This window comes from Crocuta crocuta, unplaced genomic scaffold, assembly GCF_008692635.1.
Source record: "Crocuta crocuta isolate KB4526 unplaced genomic scaffold, BGI_CrCroc_1.0 scaffold811, whole genome shotgun sequence".
NCBI lineage: Eukaryota > Metazoa > Chordata > Mammalia > Carnivora > Hyaenidae > Crocuta > Crocuta crocuta.
The window spans coordinates 207679-222862 of NW_027530352.1; the positions used below are offsets into that span (position 1 = coordinate 207679).

The 15184-nt window shown below is 48.4% G+C and overlaps 5 non-coding genes across 5 annotated transcripts; 4 read left to right on the forward strand and 1 right to left on the reverse strand.

Annotated features, from left to right (window-relative positions):
- The first annotated feature begins 4472 nt into the window (after nt 1-4472).
- Nucleotides 4473-4545, forward strand: TRNAA-AGC (transfer RNA alanine (anticodon AGC)). The gene has a single exon. It is a non-coding gene; the product is annotated as a tRNA-Ala (tRNA).
- A 2898-nt stretch (nt 4546-7443) lies between these two features.
- TRNAM-CAU (transfer RNA methionine (anticodon CAU)) lies at nt 7444-7516 on the forward strand. The gene has a single exon. It is a non-coding gene; the product is annotated as a tRNA-Met (tRNA).
- Nucleotides 7517-9325: 1809 nt separating this feature from the next.
- Nucleotides 9326-9398, forward strand: TRNAV-AAC (transfer RNA valine (anticodon AAC)). Its single transcript has one exon. It is a non-coding gene; the product is annotated as a tRNA-Val (tRNA).
- Nucleotides 9399-9781: 383 nt separating this feature from the next.
- Nucleotides 9782-9854, forward strand: TRNAA-AGC (transfer RNA alanine (anticodon AGC)). The gene has a single exon. It is a non-coding gene; the product is annotated as a tRNA-Ala (tRNA).
- Nucleotides 9855-14214: 4360 nt separating this feature from the next.
- On the reverse strand, nt 14215-14288 carry TRNAI-AAU (transfer RNA isoleucine (anticodon AAU)). The gene has a single exon. It is a non-coding gene; the product is annotated as a tRNA-Ile (tRNA).
- Between the last annotated feature and the right edge of the window lie 896 nt (nt 14289-15184).

Genomic DNA, 15184 nt, shown 5'->3' on the forward strand with positions numbered 1-15184 from the left:
TACCCCATGCGCTCACGCTGGGCCCCGACTCCGGTTTCCTCCACTTCTCCACCAGCTGAGCCTGAAACCTCGCTCGCTCCCGCGGGGCGAGCAGGGCCCCTACACGGGGGCGNAGCTGGTTTCTTACGAGGAGGTCCCCGTCAAAATCGCGTTAGAACTCTGGGCCCGTCACCACACCCCGGGGAGCACCGACGCAAGACACACAAAGGAGACAGGCGAGCATCTGGCACAAGTGGACTCATAGTGTCTCGGACACCAGCGCGCTTTGCACGAGAAGCCTCCCGTTTGAGGACGCTTGTCCCTTTGTCCCTGCTCGGAGCCCTCACAACCCTGGGCCTCCGAGTCCACAGCGAAACAGGCCACAGCGACTTCATCACGGGCGAGGGACAGGACGGTGGGGACAGAGCGCGCGGGGATCTCTCACTCACACACACACACACACACACACACACACACACACACACACGCACGCACAGACGCCCCGCCAGGGAGAACAGCTGGGCGGCAGGAGCCCTTCTCACGGGGACGGGGACGACCTGGGTGGCACCTGCCCAGGGGCGGGGCGGCGCGGGGGCCCAGACACAATGCGCGCCCTGCGCCTCGCGCCCCTGCAGCCCCGCGGCTCCAAAGTAACAGGTCCCTGTGGCCGCTGCTGCCCCAAAGCCCCTTCCCCACGGGGGCGCGGGGGTCACGCACGCGCACGCCCGCGGCCCAACCGACAGGAGAACAGCAGAGAGCAGATCCTGGCCGGTGAACGGACGGACTTTGCCACTTTGAGACCAACGCTGGACGAGCGCAGGGGTGGCCGAGAGAATTCGGGCGACAGAACAGAGAACAGAAGGGTCTGGGGCGGGCGGCCCTTCCATCCTGGCCGCGCGGGGACCCTTGTAGGATAATGCAGCGCAGACTTGTCTGTAAACGTTTGGAAGCGGAGATCCGTTCCTGGAGTCCAAACTCAGATGCCACCAGCACCAGCGCCCGGGTCGCCAGCCAGTGACAGCCTTTGTTAGGAGCACTGGTGTGTCCCCGCGGGAGGCAAGTGTTAGGGGCGCGCACTCGCCCTGCTTCCTACCCGCGTACTCCGGGTCCCAGGCCTCCGAGCACCCCCTTCACTCTGCGGGGGCGCTGCCGCCGCCCGCACCGCTCCGGGTGACCCAGGAGCCCGCGCGGAAGCCATGTGAGCAGCTCGTGTGACCTGAAGAAAAGAGGACTTGAAGACGACGCTCCCCTGGCTCGGACCTCTCTCTCCAGCGAGTCCCTGGAAGGCGAATCATAGCGCGTGTCCCAGACTCATCGTCCTCCGCTCCACAGCCACTGAGCGGACGAGCAGACTTCATGGCCGCCTTCTTATTTCTACCCTGAAAGTTCGGTCCCTAGGAGACCCTGCAGCCAGAAAGTTCCCATGTTCTCTGCCTCGTGTCATGATCCCAGTTACGACTCAACCCACCCAGAGCCTGGCCTGTGTGTAGACCCACTTCCTGCTGTAGCTCAAAGATTGATGGGAAACGAGACTTCCTCTCCCAGACCATCAGGTTGACCAACGGCAAACAAGCAGGCCCCTTCGGCCCCTTGGCTACCGGATTCCCAGTTCCCAGGCTGCACCCACCTATTTCTCCAAAAGGGAAGTATTTTCATTCTCCTGAAATTGGCATCAACCTCTGATTACAGTCCCAAACCTGCTATTTGTGAAAGGGACTGTGAGGGTACACGCCTTCTGTTGACCGGTTTCATTTTGTTCTTAAAGCAGCTATGTCGACTGATATTTTGTACACAGGAAAATAAACTCACGTTGAACCCCCACATTGGGATCTTCTGATGGGGAGAGGAAGGTCCCACCAATCACCCTGCTGGACCAAGTCGTCGCATCTGACCTCTAAACCGAGACCTAATTCCCCCTCTTGTTTGCATTACAGAATGCCATTTCTCCACGCACGGGCAGTGGTTCCTCCGGTCCCCTGCATATAATTCAGTAAGAGATCAGACTTAGAAAGAGCTTCACACCCAGGGGCCATGGGTCAATGCCATCTGGCAGCTAGGGACACACTCTGACCCCCAGAGCCTAGCAGCATGCAGTAGACCCTCAAATGAAGATTTGTTGGATGAATGAAGGTGTCCAACTCCGAGAGAATTACTGGAGAATTTCTCTGGCTGGACCCTTACAATAATGCCCTGACAGACCTCTGGGCCTTCCCACTCAGCTCTTAGTGCTGCCCCCTGTTGGAATGTTACTGAAATGCAAATTCAGGTACAGTCCAGACTAAATTCATTTACCAGCAAACTTAGCTAAAGACAGTGTCCAAGTGCTTTATCCTGACTTCCAAAGCAATTCATGGAGAAGGCTGGCCTGCCTAACACCTTCACGGAATTTTATCCCATGCACGCTCTAGAAAAAGTAAGTCATTCTTAATTTACTTTCAAACCCTGTTGTGCCCTTCTTCAGGGCCTTTGCAGATTCTCTTGGATTAGAGCAGATGAACGGGCTCTCATCCTTAAAACAGAATTGTGAGCACTTCCTTGAGTGGAGGTGCACAGAGAAAGAGAACAATGAATGCAGAACACTCAGATTTTTCTTCCCCCCTCTGGTCTGATTTGACAGGCAGTGCCTGGAAAGAAGCACAGATTTTCTTTATAGATCTTCTGAATGGAAGAAAACCTCGCTTCTGATCAAAGCCTTAGATTTAGTTTTGGGAGTGGAGGCAACGAAAATGCTAGACGATGCCACAGTCACAGCCTGAGAATTCACGGCTACATGATCACAGCCACTAGGGAAAGCCGATTACTTCCATTCCTTACAATGTAATCGTGGCAATTGCCTTTTCCTTAAATCACTAAGAGATCCAAAAGTTGTGCTGTATGATTGCTAAGCAGAAATGAGTGTTCAAAAATGCCATGGGGGAAGTATTCTTGCTTCCTTTCGGCTGTGTACAATTTTCCCATCCATTCTAGGAAACCAGAGGGCCCTCCAGCGAGCACGTGGCTGCAGTTGAAGAATGGTTTCTCCTTGAATTGACCCTGTGAAAGAATATAAGATAGAAGCTGTCCCCTCCATGTCACCAATGTGGTAATAGCTAGGTCCGGCATGTCCTAGACACCGCAGGGTCTAGACTTGCCAATCTTTCAAACAGCTTTTACACTAGAGGAAACATGGAAAATAACACAGCAATTTCACATACTTTCCGGCACAGAATTTTATTTTTTTTAAAAAAAGATGAAGAGAGAGACAGGTAGGGCATTGATTCAGCTGGAGAGATGAGGGAAGGACTCTCTAAGGCCGTGACATTTGAGTAATGGCCTCCATGATACAAAAGAGTCAGGTCTGGACACAGAAGAATTGAGAGGCTGACAGCTAGACTGGGGGCCCCTCTGGGCAGCAGGAAGACAGAACAGACACAGACGAGCTGTTACTGGCCCCACAGCTCAGCCAAATGTGAGATTTTTCTTTTCCTCGGTTCTCCAGACTGTGTGTACATCACGGTCGAAAGCAGTCTCGCGTTTCTGAAGATCCACTCCGTTCCTAGAGGCCCTTGTTGCCAGAACCTCATGATGGGCTCTTGGGGTGTCGAAGGTTTAGGCTCAAGGTAAAAGGGAGGAAAAGCTATCAGCGCAGATGAGACGCGGGGACGGACCCACTGGTCTGCCCAATAGGAGTCATGACCTTCCTGAGCCCGCGTCCTGGCTGGAACTCTCACGAGATCTGACAGCTGGTGGGGAAGCAATCACCTTACAGCATTTGCTGCTGGGCATTTACTGTGTGTCTGGGTCAATCTGCTGCTGACTGGGCCCCTTGAGAAATAGCTGTCTTGGGGCCCAGATGTGGCCATGGAAAAGGTTCTCATTGGTTCTGTTTGTGAGTTAGTAGGCGAGCCCCAGGAATCTGCCCTGGGTGTCATGAAAAAGCGGAAGCACGATAGTAGTGGCGAGGCCAGGACTGGTGATGACCACCTGTATCCACCTGCCGCCTCGCACCCCTGTTCCCGAGCCGCCCGCGGGCATTTTCTCTACGAGCTCTAGAACCTTCGCTTCCCTCTCTGACTCAGTGTGATCTCAGTGCCGCCCCGCAGAGGCCTCGGGTCCGCACACTCTCGCCCTTCCGTCTGCATCCCGCCAGGAGCAGTGTGGTGCCTGCACTCCGCGGGCCATGCTTCTCGGCCCTTCGTGGGTCCCCTTCTGGGGTCTTGCTGTTCGCCGTGCAGTACGGGCTGTGACCGCCAGGCGGCGCCCGTTTACCCGGACAAAGGTGCATCTCTGAGAGGAGGAAAGGCTGCTCCGTGTGGGGTTTCCGTGGTGCGGTGGTCGTCACGCTCGTCTCACACGCGACAGGTCCTCTGTTCAAAACCGGGCGGGGNGAAGATGCGCGCTCAGCTGAATCCACGTTCCGCGTCCATGAACTTGACTCGTGCGGTGCTCTGGGCCCCCCAGGAACCGCGCATCGACTCCAGAAAGAAAAGTCGAAGAGGAGGCAGTGCGTGCTCGGGGGATTAGCTCAGGTGGTAGAGCGCTCGCTTAGCATGCGAGAGGTGGTGGGATCGATGCCCACATTCTCCACTTTTGTCCGGGCCTCGGCTCTTCTGGCCGCCGGGTCATAAGTTCTGTGACGAGGCACAGCCAGTTGCTGTTTTTCTCCATGTGCCCCCTGCAGCCTGGCCCTGAATTCAACACAGTTCTGGAACGTGCAGAACACATAAACCGAGTTCAAGAAGTCCAGTAAACCTAAGAGGGGTAAAGTGAGCCCAAAGAAAATCACATCCGAGCACATCAGTCAGGCCGCTAAAAGTTTAAGAAAAGAAAAACATGTGAAAGCTGCCAGGGGGACATGAAACTACAATCTGCATCTTTGTGGAATTCTTAACAGAAACTATAAAGGCTAGAAAGACAAGGAAGGATGTTTTTAATGCTAAAGGAAAATAATTGTTAATCTAAAGTTTTATGCATTACAAAAATATCCTTCAGACATGAAGGTGAAATCAATATATTTCTCGCTTGAAAGAGCACTGAGAAAATTCAGTGGTAGCAGAATTCCTTTAAAAAAAAAAAAGGATTGTACTGAAGAGAATGGACAGGGAATTTGGAGCTTTAGCAACAAAGGAAGGGGTGTCTGGGTGGTTCAGTTTGTAGAGCATCTGACTCTTGACCTTGGTGATTGTGAGTTCAAGCCCTACATTCAGCACAGGACCCACTAAAAAGTGGGTGAACTAGCAATTTCTTAGCAGAAAAGGAAATATCTGAGTAAAAGTGATAGACTGATGTTCTCTGTTCTTCAAAGTCATTTTTTATAATTTTTAAGTAAGCTCTTGATAACTGAAAGCAAAAATTATAACACTNTGTGATAGACTGATGTTCTCTGGAGTTCTTCAAAGTCATTTTTTATAATTTTTAAGTAAGCTCTTGATAACTGAAAGCAAAAATTATAACACTGATTAATTTTCATTTCATCTAAATATACTATATACACAATACAAAGGGGTTAGAGTAGAGGGGTCTAAAAAGTGATAAGGTTTCTACATTTGACTTGAATGGTATAACATTGATTCTAAAATAGACTATAAAGTGTTAAGTATGTATATAGTAATACATATACCAATTGTGATTAGTAACTTAGACTAATGGCTAAATGGCTATACAAATAGGTATAGTAAAAAAAAAAACACAAAAGATAAATTAATATTAAGTATGTTTTTAAAAGCCAAAAGGAAGTAAGAAGACAAAATGAAAAACAGAACAAACAAACCATAAACAAAGAAAGTAAAAGTAATAGACCTATCCAAACATATCCGTAATAACATTAAATGTAACTGGTCTAAACATATCAGTTACATGCTAGATATGGTCACAATGGATGGAAAACAAACCATGGCCCAAATATGTGCTGACTATAAGAAACTCAACTCAAATATAATGGCTTTGGTAGAGTAAAAGCAAAAGAATGGGGAAAATTAAACCATTAAGGAAAAAAATTGAATTGGATATGTTTATATCACACAAATTATTTGGTGTCTATTCACCCAAGTGATGGAACTGTTTTAAATGTGCACACATCTGCCCACAGATCTCCAAAACTGAAACAAAACTTAATAAACCTAAAAAAAAACCTTGAAACAAAAACTCCACAATTAAGGTTGCAGATGTTAACCGTTATCTCTATCAATTGATGAATCTAGTAGATAACAAATCAGCAAATATATGGAAGAACTGAACACCACCATCCACCAGCTGACCTTATAGAGCAAGGTTACAATGTAGGTTAAGTAAGAAAGAACCAAAGACTGAGAGAAAAGCAAGATCATACCAAAACCAGAAAATCAAGAATGGCCAGTGTGCAGAAGAGTGATGTTATTAAAACTTATATTTTAGAATGAGTTATTTATCTATAAATGCCAGGGAAACAAAGTGGTGAAAACTGGGAAAGGATCATTTCCTGTCCATATTTATCTTCCCATCTCTTGTGGTCTGAGGGCAGCAGATTCCTTCTGGAACTTCTGAGCCAAGTACCATGGCTGGCAAAGAGCAGCCCCCCAGCAAATAAGTACTAAATTAATGGAAAAGAAGCAATGGGTGCAAAAGAATTGTACAAGAACAATGTTCAGTAATTATCAAGTCCCTGGATGTGGGATTTGAAGGAGGAGAATAAGTCAACCTTGACTTGGAAGTCTAAGCCCGAAGGCCGGCTCGCAGAGACTCAGATGGGCTGCTGCGGAGAACAGAGATGTCTTGAGTCAGAGCAGGGAAAGCGCTCCTGTTTTGGAATCTAACAAATCTGCTTCTCAATTCGCCTTTTGCCACTGAGCAGCTCTGGGAATTTAGGAGCAATACTTAACTCATTTGAACCTCCATTCTATCTGGCAAGTGGAGATTTTGATGAACAGATTTGGTGCCCAAACCCGATTGGACTCTGTGAGATGACCTCCACAAATCACTCTATAATTCCTGGCCCATAACACAACAAAGCAAAGAGCAAGACATGACTCCCGTCGTGTAGATGTCCATGAAGGTAAAATAGAGTTAGACCGAGAGGTATGGGCTGTAGACAAATGTGGGAATTATTTATTCACTCACTCATTCATTCATTTAGTCCTCTAGTCGGTGAGCTCATACTAAATAAGCCCCTCCTGTGTTTATTTCCAACAAAGGAGACCTTGGAAGGTGTAAGATCGCCTGAGATCTCTGAGGGCAAGAACAACCCCATCATGGACACCCTGGCTCAGCAAAGGCCAGGCATTACTGCCCCCAGTCATGCAGCCCAGATGGACCTGTCCTTGGGTGGGTTCCCGGAAAAGCCTGAACCTCACTGATGTTGGCTGTGACTTCCTGTGGGTGCAGCATTGGCTTCTGTGGAGTGATTTTGAAGTAGCAGTGATTGTATTTCTTGAAAGCTGGAAGCCAGTAAAACAGCCTGGAAAATAATATTTGATGTTTTACTGTAAATGTGGAAACCCCTGGTGAGCAGCCCTCTTAGCGCAGCGGGCAGCGCGTCAGTCTCATAATCTGAAGGTCCTGAGTTCGAGCCTCAGAGAGGGCAAGCTGAGTTCTTTTTCACCATCGGCCAGAACTAAGGTTACTTCCCTTAAAAAGGAACACAAAGTGAAATTATCAAAGTGGTTCCTGATAAGGACTTCTTCTCAAGACTGACTCCATGTTTGCCGAGGACGGCTGAATCAGTTTTGTAGTTCCTTGGGCTTCCCAGTAGTTTCAGGAAAATTAACGCTGGAGAAACTTAGACTGCCAGAAACTACAAGCTATACTGTATTTTTGGTCTTCTTCTCTGTCTTATGGAAGAAGCAGGGGAAATTTCTCTTCCAACTTCCCGCTCTAAAGGTCGCCCAAGCTCAGTTAAGGAGTGAAAGAAGTATAACATCCTTTTGAATCTTTTAACCATTCAGTACATATTTCTAGAGCACATCTATCTGATTAATGGAAAGTTCTGGAGGCAGTAATAAGAGTGTAAACAACACAAAAACTCTCTCCCAACTGGAGCTGCATCCCAGTGGGGAGTTTAAGAGGAACAGACAAGATGCAAATAGGAAAATGAATAATAACCCAGTGACAATGTTTATTCTTGGGCGGATCGGTAGGCAACAGAAAGGTCGGGAGCGTGGAGGTGGCTCAGTCAGCTTTCCCGGCAAGAAAAGATACTTTTCAGTCTCTCCTTGCTTTTTGCTTGTTCAGATCCCTGTGCCCCAAGTTTTTCGAACACTGTCACTAGTGTAGTTTTTAGCTCTGAAGGCAACTGGGGTTGGGGGTGGGCGAGCATTTGCAGATTGAGGTTAGAATCCACCACCACGGTTTTCTTCTTGGACAGAACAGGCTTCCAAGTTTTCACGTAGCTCCTGGGGGAGGAAAGAGCCCACTGGGGCTTGAAAAATGGATTGTTCTCTGGGAAAAGTAGGAAGCCCCGATGTGGGACGTGATGTCAGCAGATCGCAGGGTCTGGGTACACAGAGGAGTGCTCGAGGCATCGGGATGGTGAAGCCGCGAATCCGACTCAAATGCCCATGGTCGAGAAACAACCTCAATTTCGCCCCACACTTTGCAAGGCAGTGCACCAGAATTCTTATCTATTGAGTGCAGGCAAGAAAGGAAGAAAAGAAACCCATGGTTTCTCTCAGGATGGAGAAAAGCCTTTTCCCATTATTTCTTCTCACTCATCTACCCCTTCCCCTGCCCTCTGCTGTTCAGGGAGGATGTATTCCACGCTGGCCAGCGCCCTGCGCCCGGAGGATACAAATGCGTGCTACTCGGAACTGCAAGAGTTAACAGAACAAACCCCAACCCTTAAACATCTCCCGCACATCTTTCCGTTCTCTCCAATTCTAGTTTCCCCATTTCCAACCTCACTGGCATTCCAAATTTGAAAGCTTTCCTAAAATGTTACTATGATTATGTAAACCAGCTGCCTGGAATATTTTCAAAGTGTCTTGAGCTCCACAGCCATCTCCCCCAACATATTCCGTGTGTGCGGGCCTTCTAATCACTATCTCCCCATGTCTATTTTACACAAGCACACACACGCGCGCACACACGCACGCACTCACACTCACACACACACCACTCTAACTGAACAGGAATTCTTAACCCGGGAATTCCTACCTTCATGCCTGTTCCTTCCTCCCTGTGTTCTCTCCTCAGCACTCCTCAGTGTCCGTTTTTCTGGTCCTCGCTCTGGTATGATTTCTCCTCTTATTTCCTATATAGCTCTGCATGTTTGGAGTTTTTCGTTTTGTATTATTTTGTATTTTTTCCGGCTCTTTGCTGGCATGGCTGTGTAACTGCCACAGGACAGGCCTTAGGAAGACTCGAACACCACTCTCAGAGAGCCCTCTGGGCGTGGGTTTCCGTAGTGTAGTGGTTATCACGCTCGCCTAACACGCGAGAGGTCCCCGGTTCGAAACCGGGCGGAAACAGCCACTTTCTTTTGCCTTCGAAGGATAATCTCCCTTTGGTTGTGTTTCTGTTTTTGTCTTCATGACACAGATAGCCATTCTGGGATAGCTTGGCCGTCTCAGGCAGTGTGTTCTGGATGAATCCTTTCCCTGAGACGTGTCTTCTAGTCCTGGAGATTGGGGGCTCCAGAGTTTCCCCGTGGCTGCTTTCTCCTCCTTTCCCTGGCAGAGGAAAAGGTGCCCATTGTTCTCTGGGCCTGGGTCATCTCGGAGAAGATATGCCCTTAGTGATTCCGGATTTCATACTAAAGGCCCTGACATTTCCTGTATTGGGGGCCGCCCAGAATAGGAATACTGAAGTGGAGACCGGTAAGGTGAAAAACGGGAGAGAAGTTGAAGGGGATGGGGAATTAGCTCAGGTGGTAGAGCGCTCGCTTAGCATGCGAGAGGTGGTGGGATCGACGCCCACATTCTCCAGCTTTTACTGTCCCAGCCAAACACTCCAGCTCACAATTCCACAGCTTCCAAGCCACTGAACTGAGAAGACATTAGGCACTTTGAACGCAGTAATTTGGATGCTCTTTCCATACCCTGCCTCTGGGCAGGTCCAAGACCTTCCTTCTTTGGCTCTACCTGCGCTGGGTAGGGAGATCTATCAACTTATTATTTGTTGTTTGTTTCTTCAGAGGAGCTGTGATCCCAAGAGACACACCCAGTTGCTCTTTTTCTCTGTTCCTAAGCAGCTTGGCCCTCCATGAGAAGCGCAGGACAGAGCAGAGTAAGGAAGGGCCCAACTTTCTCCTCAGTGGACTGAGCTGCTGAACCCCAAGTAACTAGAAAACAGTGGGGAAGACACATGGGAAACAAACACGTCAAGTTGTTCATGGGAAACAAACACGTCAAGTTGTTTATGAACTTGAACGCACCAGGCAAGCTGCGGACAAGTGGCCCTGACCCTAAACAACACAGCACAGACTTAGAGAACCTCACTGAGCGGTAGCCCACTGCCCTGGTCCACACTGGCCATTGGGGTGCACATACTCCAGAGATCTCCAGATCGTATCATAAAGGCTTCGAAAATGGAATAGACCTTGAAACCACAGCACATAAAGGGCTGGTTGGTACTTGGAACTTGAACATAAGGCAAAATATCCACAAAAACAAAGCAGGCAGTCTTCTCCATAAGATTTGAGTGAGACACAAAGCCTTATAACATAATATTTAAATGCAGGTTAGCATCCAAAGCTATTGAGCATATGAAGAACCAAGACAGTCTTCAATCACTTGGAGGAGAGAATCAGCAGGTACCAATACTGAGATGACAGATTTTGGAATCATCTGACAAATACTTTAAAGCAGTAATGATTAAATGCTCCAAGAATTAGGGACAAGTGTGCTTTGAAATGAATGGAATATTAGAAGATCTTAGCAAATAATCTGAAGATGTAAATCCAAGTTGAAACTTCAGAACTCAAAAGTGTATGAACCAAAATTATGAATGAAAACAGAAGCAGATGGCTCAGAGAAGTTCAGTGGATATGAAGACAGAACAATATCAAGTACCCAATCTAAATGACAGAGAGAAAAGTGCATTTTAAAAGGTGGACAGAGCCTCGGGGACAAACAGGAAAATAACAAAGAAATTATGTCTACATCCTTGGAGACCCAGAAGAAGAGGGGACAGAAGACACTGAAAAAAGAAAAATAATTGAATTATTAATGGTGAAAATTTCCCCAACCTGGCAAAAGACATAAATCAGATTCAAGAAGTTCAGCAAACCTCAAGCAGGATAATGCGAATAAATCCACACCCAGACGTATCACAATTAACCTGCTGGAAACAAAAGAAGGAAAATCCTGAAAGCATCGAGACAAAAACCAAAAGGGAACTACAATCTGAATGATGATGCATTTCTCATCAGAAACCATAAGGACCGTAAGGAAAGGACATAACATCTACTAAATGCTGAAAGAAAGACCTCTTAACCCCAGAAGGCTCAGTGGAGCAAAACTATCCTTTGGACATTAAGGTGAAAGAAATACATTCTCACTTAAAGGTAAAACTGGGAGAATCCACTGCTAGCAGAAGTGCTAGAAAAGAATTAGTAAAATTGTGAGTCAAGAAAAAATGATACCAGAAGGAAACTTAGATACAAAGAATAAATGAACAATAGCAGAGATAGGACACATCTAGGTAAATGTGATACACTGTTATTCTCTCTTGAGTTCTTTAAAGTATGATTAAGGATCCATCAAAAGTGAAAATGACAGCATTGTCTGATGGAGTTTTCATTGTATCACTGTGTTCAATACAGATAGCAAAGAGGTTATGGCAAAGAAATTAAAGGCTAGTGAGGTTTCTTTATTTAACTTGAATGGTAATTTAATGATTCTAACTATACTGTGAAAAGTTCAGCATGCGTATGGTAATCGCTGGACCGCTTACCGACAACATTTAAATAAGCCAAAAGTAGGTAGCAAGAGGAACAAAGAAGACTGAAAAACAAAGGGAACAAACCATGAATCAATTAAGTACTAAACCGATAGGCAAACCTATCAAAATATCATAAAATTAAATGTAAATAATCTAAACATATCGACTAAAAGTCAGATGTTGTCAGAATGTATTAAAATAGATTTCTCACCTTAGGAAACTCACTTCAAATATACTTATATCTGAGATTAAAAGTTATACGCAGTAACTAGGATTTAACTAAAATTTTGAAAAAGAAAAAAGAAGTTGTACGCAAGATTAAAAGTTATATACAAGACTGAAAGTAAAGGAAGGGAAAACGTACACCATGCACCAAAAAAGCTGAAGCGGATATATTAGTATCATAAGCAAAGAACATTTCTAGGTATAATCAGAAATGCTACATAATTATAAGGTGTCAGCTCACCAAAGGAATAACTGTGTATTTATTCCCTAAATGTATATGCCCCTGGCCACATAGCTTCAAAATTCATAACCAAAAGCTAATAAATCTGAAAAGAAAAATGGAAAAATCCACAATTATAGTCGCAGACATCAACACTCCTCTCATGAATCGATGGGTCCAGTAGATAACAAATCAACAGACATAGTGAAGAGCTGAACACCAGCCACGATCTAATTGACCTGACAGAGCAAAATCACAATATACACATGCTCCTCGGTGAACTGGGGAGACCCTGGGTCCTGGGGCCTTAAGCCTGTCAGACCCAAAGGAGTTGCCAGAGCTTCCCGGTCTGGTCTTGAGAAGGTATTCAAGGACAGACATGAAGTTCATCGGACAAGTCACACAAGCAGGAAAAGTTTATTAAATGAAAAGCGGACTGTGGAGTTTTGAGAGGGGGTGAGAGACAGAGACAGAGAGAGCTGCAGGCCCTGGGGCTGGGGTTTCCATCCTTTACTGACAGTTGTCAACTAGGGGACGGAATAGTCATCCCTTGGGGCCGGTTTCTCCTCCTCACGGGCTCAGGGTTTCCAATCCTGGCGCCGCCATCTTGGGCCCATCTGGTATGATGGGGCTTCTTGGGGAGTGCGGCCTGCACAGGCCTCCTGCTTTCCCCGCAGCTGGGCATGGCCTCCTCCGCGCTGGCTTCCAGGCTTCCTCTTCGAGCCTAACTAACTCCTTACTCTGACAGACGGAAGGGCCAAAGAGTTGAGAGGAAAGCAAGATCATATCAAAACTAAGAAGTCAAGAGTGGTCAGAGTGTGGAAGAGTGATATTAATGCAACTGATGTTTTAGTTATTTATCGGTATATGTCAGGGAGGCTGCCAGTGGTGAAACCAAAAGGGATCATTTCTTGTCCATATTTATCCTTCATTCTCCTGGAGTCAGATTCCTCTCTCCATCTCCGGGCCTCAGCCCGGTTCAACCTTCTAGACTTTCCCTGACTTCTGGATCTACTTGACACACTCTGTCCTGATCCTGGTACCTCCTCCTTGATTCAGGGACACATGGAGCCATCCTGAACGAGCCTCAGGGACACATTCAGAGAAATGGGACCAGTTGCCATGTACCGTAGTCTACCCCCTCACTCGACCTCCAGGAAGTGTGTTGTGACAGCACGGATCTCACAGGCCGGTAAGGTCCATTTGAAGCCCCCCTTACACTCTCCTTCTGCCTGCACACGTTTCTTTCGTTCTCCAATCATTAGTGCAGATTTAACACAAGGCGATAAGCATCGTGCCCCGAGGCTCTTACAATCTGATGGGGAAGATACCTGAGCAACGACATTCACAACTTGCTAAATGTCACAACATAGATGTTCTCCCGCATCTCTGGGAGTTCGGGGAGAGGCAGCAGGGGCCAGATGCCCCCCAGAAGGCGGCTTTGGGTCTAACAAGTAGCTGGACAAGCAAAGGGCAGTGAACGTTTGGGCGTTCTGTAGGAGACATGTCCTTAAGTCCAGTGGCCCTGGAGTCAAGTGCAAGGGGAAAAAAAGGAAACAGGAATCAAGAATGGGGCAGAGGCTAGCACCTGAGTTGCTCTGAAAGGCTTTACTTACCTGCTCAGGCCAAGGACAGCCCGGCCCAAGTAAGCAGATGCAAAATGAGGGAAATTCACCTGAGGACCCGGTCATGGTTGCGGAATCTGCGGACATCTTGGGAAATGTCAAACGATGAGAAGCCCAGTGTTTCTGTTTTCCACGTTGCCCCCGATTTCAGTTCCCTCCTGGAGCCTCAGATCTTTTCAGTTCCTTTCCCCCCTGGATCCTCCCAGGACAAGAAATCGGAAGCACAAAGCCACAGTTGACAGCCCGACACCCCGTCCACATTAATGAGCGCACATTACTTCACCTTCTTGTCCTCTCGCGGACTTTTAGGGAGTGGGGGCAAAAAACCACACGTGGCCCGTACGGGGATCGAACCCGCGACCTTGGCGTTATTAGCACCACGCTCTAACCAACTGAGCTAACCGGCCAGACGCAGGGGTGCCCCTCCAACACTTGACTAGATACTAAAGATGAAATTCCAATTACTTTCAAAGAAAGCTCCCTTTGGAGGTCCCAGGGGACCCAAAGGAAGCTCCCTTTTCGGATTCATCTTGGAACTTGAAAGAAGTCGCGATCCTCCGTTTCTTCTAAGCCCGTAATTTCAATTACGGTACAGTGCTACGCAAGACCAAGTTCAAGGGTCACCCGCCTGGGTGTCCCATGACCGCCCGCTGCGAAAGGCAACCTCAGCGCCCGCCACCCTCGCCCGGACCGGTCTCTTGCTTTGCTCGCAGAGCTCGATCCCAGGGTGGAAATCACCCCTGCCCTCCGCCCGCGCCCTGTGGCTTCTAAGGCAGATCGCACGGTGCTCCGCACGCACTTTCCACTCCCTGTGCCCCTAACGCAGGAAAGCGCCGCACGTTTCTCCGGGTAAACACGGCCCGCGGCAGTCTTCGGGCCGCGGGGCTCCCTGAAACGCGTGACCCGCAAGGACGGCCGTGCGCAGACTCAGCTCTGAGTCCCCGTCAAAGCGGGGCGCGGGCCCGCGGATGAGCCGAAGACCCTCCTGGCGGCCCCGCGCCCGGCTGGCCGCTTCTGGCGCAGGAATTCCCTGGGATTCCGCCCCAGAAGCTTCTGGGAGGCCGGGTAACGGGGTGCGCAGAGCCGCCCAGGGGCCAGGGCCCAGCAGGAGGGGTGGGAGGNCTGCCTCGCTTTCGCGACGGGTGCGGGGCCTCGGGCCTGGACGTGCTGCACCGCCTGGGTCTCCACGAGGCTGCTGGACTTGACCCTCACGGCTCCCGCGTTCCCGTGCCACAGGCTGGCCTGCCTTTCCGCCCCCGCTTCCCGAAGCGCGGCCCCTGGCCCCGGAGCGCCCCGCCTCTGT